This window comes from Cariama cristata, unplaced genomic scaffold, assembly GCF_000690535.1.
Source record: "Cariama cristata isolate BGI_N322 unplaced genomic scaffold, ASM69053v1 scaffold10878, whole genome shotgun sequence".
NCBI classification, from domain to species: Eukaryota; Metazoa; Chordata; class Aves; order Cariamiformes; family Cariamidae; genus Cariama; species Cariama cristata.
Window position 1 is genome coordinate 50,880 of NW_009630713.1, and position 9,538 is coordinate 60,417.

The following is a 9,538-nucleotide window of genomic DNA, read 5'->3' on the forward strand; positions in this document are numbered from 1 at the left end:
ACCATAACCCCATGCCCATCCTGCAGCTGGGGCTGTGTAAAATCGACGTGCGTAGATTAGCTTTATCCCACCAGACCAGGATGCTGACAGCAAGAAATCTGCACTGCATGAAGCTCTGGTGACCACATCTTCCTACCGACTCTCGCTTGGTCCTATCCTCCAAAGCCCCGAGGATCAGGAGAGCGTTGGACTTCTGCGTCTGCACCAGTTTAGTTTAAATGCATTGCTGAACACTCAGACATGAGTAACACTCTATTTTGCGTGGGGATCACTTGTTTTGCTCTCCTCAAGTCACATTGGGCTGCCATCCTCTTACCCTTATACAGAAACCTGAAGTGAAGCGCTAAGGCGAAGGTTTCAAACCCTTGGCCGAGTTATCTCTGTATGGGTCTTGTGCAGGTTTTCATTTTGCATCGCGTGGGTTTCTGGTCTCTTTGGGGTACTCACAGGGAAATGTGTCAGCTTCCAGTGCTGGGTTTGTTCCACCCCATATACAAAAAAATACATGAAACAACTTGGGTTTAACAATTTGAGCTCGTTTTGGAATGTTTAAAGGGGAAAAATAGCTCTGCATGTTGGAGCAGGGGAAGAAAAGCCCTCTTTCATTTCTACGTTTGGGTGTCATGTAACAAGTTTTATTCTTGCATGGTTTCTTCTTTGGTTTTGTTTGGGGTTTTTTCGGGTTTTGGGGTTTTTTTCCCCTCCTCCAGGCAAATTCAATAACCTCATCAAAGTTGATGCTTCAAATGGCTTTGGTGCCGAACAACTTCTCTCTGCATTACCAAGGGTTTGCAAAGAAGTCTCATTTGGAGCTATAAGGTTATGAAGCGATGCTGAACAATTTGATCTTCCTGACTAGAAGACAGGGCATGCTGAAATATAAGAGATGCCCTTTGGCACGTTAGCAAAGCCCTAGAAAAATGAAATAACCAAAACAATCACTAAGCTGCCTTACCAGAAAAAAGAGCCCATCTCATTCAGCTGCTTAAAAGTTTTGAAGTCTATAAACAAACTGAGAATAGGCTGTAGGGTTTAATTAGCTGAATGTCGTAAGAGAGCTTTTCTGGGAGTCGGGATCGTGAGCCAGGGTCCAACAAACAGAGTGCAGAAGGGCAGAGGCTCGCAGTGCTCAGCGGCACACCACGGCACTGCTCGGATGCTGCTGGCCAGTGCCACTGTTGCAGCAGGGCTCCGGCCCCGTGCACAGTGTCACTGGCACAGTGTCACCCCTGCCCTTACTTGCATTCCAGCACCTGGAGGCAAAAACTCTGTTGGTTGAAACACTGTGCAAGCAGGTAACAAAAATGCAGGCCCCACTCCAAAGACTGTTTCAAACTTTCCTGTCGGAGCTGCTTTTCAGGCCAGCGCAAACGAATGGATGAGATCCATGCTCTTACAGGACAGGGTGCCTTATTTATCTCTCTGCTTGCCCCAGTCCTGAAATATGCGATTTCATCAGTTTCCCAGCTGGCTGGTCCCGTTTTATTACTGTTGGTGCTGCCAGCCTTGCCTCCGCAATGCCAGTCATGCGTTGCACAACTACTTGCAAATGGCTGCTGCGGTTGCCTCCTTTTAGCCTTCACCCCAGTCAGTGAATGTATATATGAAGTATACAAACTTAAATGCAGGGAAACTGCAAGAACTGCTGTGCAAAGGCTGGAGATGGATGCTAAGATGTCTTCTCTCACGTACAGGGGTCCCAGAAAGGAACTTGCATGGGGAATCGTGTGGTACCGTGGCCGAAGGCAGCGGCAGTTGTACATGGGAGCCCCGATGACCCTGGGCAGTGCTGGGTGCCTGCACGACCGTTCCCATGACCTCCGGGAAACGCTGGCTGCCTGCACTGCTCCTCCCGTCACCCTGCTGACCCGGTGGTAAGTCACTCCTGTACACGTGGCACCGTTTGGGGGCTGCAGCTCTGCTGCATTTAAGCAATGCAGGATGTTTTTCTGGCCCTTTTGGGGCAGGACACACCATGGGGGCTGTGCCCGTGCAGGACTGTGCTGCTGCCAGGCATGCCGTGGTGGGCCCCAGCAGACAGGGAAAACTCCAGCACCTCCTAAGCGCAGCACCACGTCTCTAACGAGAGCGTTCAGCTGCCCATAAGGTAGGAAAAGGTAACGTGCAATTATCTTGCGTGGGCTTAGCAGCCTCGAGAGGTACTTTCCTAAATCCAGATGCAGTCTTGTGTGTAGGTTGTCTTATTTTCAGAATTATGGAGAGATTAGCAGCTCAGCTCACACCATGAGTGCTTTGGGGAGACAGGCCCTTCCTGGGCCAGCCAAGCACAGGGTGAGGAACCTGCCCTCTTTCTTGCAAACATTCATTTTCCTTGGCTTCAAAAGGAGAATAAGCCTTGCAGGCTCGTTAAGGGGTAAGAAACAGCCCCACCAAAACAACCACCCTCCTTTCCCAGCCCTCCCCAGGTTGCAGCGTTCGCTGCTTCTTCAGGTCCCAGACCCTCTTCTGATCCAATAAATAATTTGTTTGATGTGCCCCAAACCCCAGCGATTACAGTGCATTAGCACGGATGTATTGTTACGCCCAGACGTGAACCAAAGAGGGAATACATGCTGCCTTGTCCCACTCATTTCAAGATAATACCCAACACATAAGTTTATCAGAATCTAACCAAAAGCTGTTAAAAAATTAGATCAGTAACTGCCTGTTTCACTGGGACTGAATTTTTTTCTTTCTCTTTTTGTGATGCTAGAGAGCTTGAAAATTCATATGTTTTGCTCCAAGCACACAATAGTGTAACACAGGGGGAAGATTCATGTCCTTTTACTGGCGAGGAATGGCTTGTAAATGTAACGTGCCACGACTGCAACATGTTCGTGGTTGGGAGGAAACCCTCTCAGAGCACTGGACACATTATCTAAAGGACCCCCAAATTTTCTTTTGTCAAAACAATGTAAAACACCCAAAGCAAGTTCTTTGGAAAGTAAAGTGTAAAGCAGATGTAGCAGGGCTGGAGACTGCGTGTTCAGAGCCTGTAGCCGACCCTGCTTCGTGTTAACCATCACAGTTCAGGTTGCTGCATGTAACAACATTGCAAGAGCAACAAGGCAGAAAGAAAAGCCGCAGGCTGGAGGAAAAGGAAAGCAATAAGGATGGTGTCCAGTTCACACTGCTTGCTGCATAACTCTCCCCAACCCACCCTGATCAAACATACATAATAGATACTTACATCCCATTTGATAGCGCTGATCCTGTGTCCCCTCGGTAATGTCTCAGCAGCGGGCTGCCAAGTAGGCACATCTGGATATAGTTAGCGTTAGACATTCCTCAGCCTTTAAGCGAAACCGAGGAAATCCTCGTTGAGCAAAGCAGCGCTCGGTCTCCTGCACTCTGGGCTGTTTTCATGCTGAAAGCCAGCAAAGTTTCCCCGCGCTTGTGTGCCTACCGGGAAGGGGTGTGTGTACCAACGGGGTCCGAGACGAGACGCCGGGCTCCCTCCTTGCACACACTCACTTACTGTAGAGTGGTGGAAAGAGCAACCGCACCAGGGGAAGGAGCTGGGTCTGCTTCCAAGTCCCTGACACGTGATCGGCAGGCTGGGGAGCGCAGATGGCCTCCAGCGCCGCAGAGACCCGCGTCCGGCAGCTCCCCGGGACAGTCTGCGCACGGTCGTCCGTGGGACGGGGCAGGGACGGAGGTGTCGAGGGATTGAATGCAGAGCCACAATGGGGACTTCCATTGATTCTGCTGTTTTACGGGTTAAAAATGACAACCACAAAAAAGGCTTTTTTTTTTTTTTTACTTTAACTTTTTTCAATAGGAAATGTAATTTTTCTGTCTTTTTTTTTCCCCCACAATTTGACTTTTTTAAAATCCCCTTGTGATTATTTACCTCTGCAAAGGCTCAAAATTAGAAATTGAGGTTGGGTTCTGCTCAGAAGGAAAATCCACTTGAGGGTTGCTTTCTTTTTTCTTGTAGGAAAAAAAATGATGGGAGGAGGCAGGAGGCTGTGCTGAGGTTGAAGACAGATGCGAGGGTCCCTCCCAAAACAATGAACAAAAAAAACCCCACCCATTTTTTCTTTTCCTATTTAATTTGAATTACTTCAAAACAAAACATTTTTATTTGGAGCCAAATCTAAATTGCCATCGGTACTAATCTGCCAGCTGACTGCAGCCATAGCGTTTCCTATCTCTGTGGCTGTTTCTTTGTCTCTGCAATGGAAACAATGACCCTTTAAAAGAGGCCAAGGGTCTGGAGAGTGCCCCAACCACGGCCCCTTTAGTATGCAAAGTTTTTCATTTACAATGAACTTGTCATAAAAGCAGGTTTTGATCTACTCTCTTGTTTTCACAAACACCCAACTGTTTTTTAAACATAATGTAAAAATGCTTTTTTGTAAGTGCCTGTGCTTTTTTGATGTATTTTTATTTTCAGCTCAAACGTTTTGCTTTATTGAGGACAATGTCACTGTGACAAGCTGTCATATGGACGGGGTCCTGATGAGCAACCCTCAGGCCCTGCGTTCAGCTACTCCAGGCCAGGAAAGCCCTTTCCTCACGATCTGCTGCTGACTGAAACACAGCAGTTCCTTGCTGAAAAGTGCAGCTGATTGGAAACCTCAGCCGTAAATGTTACTCAGCTTCACGCTTTCCCTGTGCCAACCCAAGGTACCTGTATCCTTCTTCTCCGCAGCAGCCCCAGGCTATTTTTCATCCCTCCTCTGTAAGGCAGCGGATGACGGTCACGGAGGTGAAGAGCAGACTAGTGTCCACCTTCGCTCAGAGGGGCTGGCTGTGGAGCGAGGAGGACTGCTCCCCGAAATCATCAGGGACTCACAGCAGGTATTTCCACCGCATTCCCCAGCCCAGCTTTTGGGACCTACCACCCTTTCTGCGTGCTCCCATGGGGCGAGAATAAAACCAAAGGCTTTCATCGCTGTGTGGTGCCTTTGTGGCTGCCCTGGTTTTTGAGGACTCATGCAGGGAGCTTGGGAGGTAGAGGGGTTTTCTTTATGGGTGCTTCTGCTTGGTGGTTGTCTCACGTGTACCTTGTTCCCTGGGCACCGATGCATGGCTGATTCCTTCTTTTCCCTGGCAGGAAAGGTGCCTTTGGTCTGTCCCATGGTATGTCACTCTGTCTTACAAGGTTGGGTCAGTGATCTCGCTGACCCTGATCAATAGGTCAGCCCTGTGGACCCTAGGTTGGTGTGTTGTGCTCACTTACAGCCACTTGGTCTGTCCCATGGTATGTCACTCCGTCTTACAAGGTTGCGTCAGAGATCTCGCTGACCCTCATCAATAGGTCAGCCCTGTGGACCCAAGGTTGGTGTGTTGTGCTCACTTACAGCCATGTGCCAAATGTCCTTCCACCCACTGTAGGGCAGAGCCCGGCTCCCTGTCACTGTATTCCTGCAGGCATCAAGCCATGAGGTTGGGAATACAGCTTTGTGGTAAATAAAGAAGGGCTGATTTTGTGATTTTTCAAGTACTGTCTGAGATTTAAGTGATTCAGGGTGAAATACTGCTCTGCTTGAGTTCATGGCAAAAGGAATTTCCCCGGGTTCAGCTGTCAGGTCAGCCAGTGGCTTCCTCTGCAAAACCGCTGGAGAAGATTTAATGTCCAAGCTCCTTGGCTCCTCACCTACGGGGCAGGCAGCCTTCTGAGAAAGCTCACTAATAGTGAGGCACTCGGGACGACAGCGATGCTGTGGCCTCGGAGGAGTCCCACATATATAACAGCACTGAAAGAAACCTGGGGAGCTCTGCCAGGTGCCAGGGTTGGGACAAACCTCCCCTTCTGGCCATGTTTGCTAAAAAAGGCTGATCAAAGCTGTAACTGGAAACTGGATGAATGTGGTGGCTTAGCTTGGTTTTGGTTTGAAATCAGAGCCATTAACTTGCAGGTGGGGCACCAGCCTAGGTGTGTCAGTAGAAACATATGACTTTGGGCAGGACCCTATTGTGCACCCAGGGACTCTGGCTGGATGCTCCTCTAGAGCTGGTGATAGCCAATGTGACCAGAACTTCAGTGAACCCCTTACTACTGCATTAGGTGTTTAATCAAAGTCTCTGAGGCACTTTCCATCAAAAGTATCTATTTATTTATAAAAAAGAATGGAGAGAAAAATAGACCAAAGTGCTTTTTTCTATAAAAGACAATTCCTTGGAGGTTGAATGTCCTAGACCTGAGTATACATGGCATTGCAGTCCATAGCTGTAGATGGCTGATCCAGATCTGATGTTGAATACCACGGAAATTTGGAATTAGAAGGTCAGCAAGATATTTTTCCACTGATGACTAAGGGACTTAACCACACATCTCTTACAGATTTCAGTTAGAGATGTATGGCCAAAGGCCTTCAGTGGCTTTAAAGTTCAATCCAAAGAAGAAAAAAAAAATAATATAATTTTTGACTCTAGACCTTAAATTGCCTCACTGTTGGAGCCCATCTCTGTACAAAAGAGAAATGGTCAGACCCTTACACTGCTTTACACTGGATATCTCACCAATTTACATGTACACACTCCAGCATGTGGGTTAGGCTGAAGAAACCCTCTTGACTCCCATTCTACTATCTCCTTGGTTTAAGGTGTGCAACACCAGAGGTTCATGGCTATACCAGAATTTTCAGTTAAATTAAATCAGCAGTTGACATGAATTCGAGGCTCCTCATTGCTGTACACGCTTACTTGTGGTTTCAGGGTCTGTGGGCAGCTGCCAGGGTGTGACTTGGAGGTGGCCCTAAAGTACCTTTTGAAACTGCAAAGGGGAAGCCACACGGTGACCTAGGCAGTAGGACAGCTTCTCAATGCTGAACCAGATTTTGAAATGAATGGCAAAATTAACAGGTAAGGAAAAATTCCACAATTTCCTCACTCTGGGGAAAGACCTTTGTCTGGAACAGTCTGAACAAGTAGTTTCCCTCAGCTCTAAGCCTACACGCTTTTTTGGCCTTTTGATTTCCGCATCTTGACAGTGGTGCAAAGTATATTCTGTTATCTGCCTCAGCTTCCCCCAAATTTTGAAATGGATACAGTTCTGAGACTTCCCACCTATGAAACTCCAGCTAACTGTTTTACTTGGAGGCTCTCATTTTTTCATAAAGCTCTGTAACCTGCAGTGCTGTGACATTAGCACCCATTTTGCATTAAAAATAACCCAGATATCCATCTCTTCGATGGCTGAAGCTGAAAATGGAAACCTGGAAAGTGTTACTACAAGCTGTCGACATTTGTTTTTAATTTGACTTGCTATGATAATCTGGAAGAAAATTTTGATTTAAGGTGGTGTTTGTGATTTTTAAGTGCTTCCAATCAATAATGCTGAACCTTTTCCTTATTTTTGAGTCAAGTACTGTTTTCACCTGACAAACTGGTCCACTGCAAGCAGTTGTGGCATGTCAGAACTGAAGCTGCTGGAAGAAGCACCTTCCCTATCTGCTGTGATGGTGCATCGTCATCTTCAGCAGATGAGTTAATCTATAGTGTATTTTTAACAAGCATCTAAAAGGGTTAATGTCGGCCTTTCACTGACTCTGCCCTCCAGGAGTTTGATATTTTTCCTTCATGACAATTTTGTACTAGGGCATACTCTGAGGTTTACTTCTATCAGATGCCTCACGTCAAAGTGTATCTGGTGAGCATTTTAACTTTCACTCTCCTCTTTTGTTATTATCTGTTTGAACGCTGTAGCTCATCTATGCCAAAATAAATAATTCGAATTCTCCTTTGGATGGCTTTTTTATTCTTTCTGGCAGACTGAAAGGAGCCTCCTTCAAATCTGAAACATTGCTAAAACTACAAAAACAATCTGTACCACAAAAAAAGCCCTCTTGGATCCCTTCAGTGCGTTTTGGCCTGGTTTCTGCTGTTTGTTTTATATTTTGTCTGTTTCATTTTTTATATGCAACTGATTAGCAACTTTATTTGCTTTTAATATTGTCTGCTGGTTTGCTGCATGTTTGGTTCTGAAACACCACCACCCCCCAAAAAAATTTTTTTTTTTTTTTCAGACATACCTCAATACATAGAAAAGGGCTGTTACAGGATAAGGCCAAATTCACGAGCAGCAGCACTGCCTATGGCTTATCTCACACCCTAGACATTAGCTAATCGATATAAATAGTAGTAAGTCACTTGCATGTCTGGCATCTGAGTAGGTGCAATATGTGCACAACTAACTTTGCACAGGCAAGGAAGAAAATACTAGTGTGCTCCTCTTCCAACAGCGTGACAGGCAGGCAGTCACCAGGGGTGCTTATTATAGCCCTTGTCTAGCATATAGCACTGAGTTTCTGGTGTATCAGCAAGGATCCCCAAAACATCTAGCTCTTTCTTCAGTTCCACTCATTGTATTACTATCCGAGGTAAAGACACGCCTCTGATTTCTTCAACAAATCTCTGCTAATGTTTTTTTCCTTTTCAGGTGCTGCTTCTTTCCCTGCGTGATGCGAGTTCTCTTCTCTTTGCACACTGGTGTAAAACCAATGGAGAATCTTCTGGGTAAAACAGAAGTGAATTCAGGTCAAGCCCCAGCCAAATGCCAAATCAATGCAAACGACATCGTGTACTCACAATCCGATTGATGTGCTTCATTCTAAGGCTTCTGTGAAAATTGTCTCTATCTACATTTGTGCTAGATAATACTAAAAAACCCTCTACTCTTTTAGCAGGAAGGAGTCTGCTTGAGACCAGAATCGAGTTTTCACTGCAGGTGATGATGATGATGACCGATCACAGAAAAGAAGGTATGAAACAGCCAGTGCTATGGTTCCCAAAACATGCCATGTGCTCAAGACAATTCCATCATGGAATATCACTGGAAAAACCTTTTCCTTCAAATCTCTGCAATGAAGGCACCTGTGAATGCTGTTAAAGATGATGATATTCCAGAAAGGTTGCCAGAAGCTCCAGCACTTAATGGCCCTTTTGAGAGGGAATCTGTGAGTAAGAGGAAACACATATGCCAATTGCTGGCAGAGGACTAAAATGCACAAGGTTTGCATTAAGAAAAAAAGCATTCATGCTTAGTCCTCTGTAATACAGTAATAGCAGCAAAGAACTTTTTTGGATTTGAAGTAGATGCTGAATAATAAGCCTTTCCTATTTTGAGCATTAACAGATGCTGTGAACGCCAGCAGTTCTCACTACTCAGTGGCTGCCTTGTAACTGTATATGAAAGCTGGGCATGTGAATAGCTACTCTGAGAGCTTAGAAATATTCATTACAAACGAGACAGCAGGCTATGCATATGACCTTGTTTTCTAAAAAATCATTTTTGCAAAATCAAGAGCAAACCCTCTTGCTGTTAAAGTAATTTTCAAGTTTCTGAATTTCTTTTTTTTTTTTTTTTTCCCCAATACTGTTAGCAGGTGGGTTGCTGCCAAACTGAGTTCCCCAGCTGGGATCTGGCAGGAAAGCTAAATGCTTTGACGTATGGTTCCACAGCAGCCTAAACTAAGGTGAGCATTGCCCTGCTGGTCCCAAAAGCAAAACTGTCAGAGCGATAATTGCTTCATTTTGGGAAGAGCACTGGTACTACCATAAGGGAGAGGGTAGGATATGGAGCAGGAAT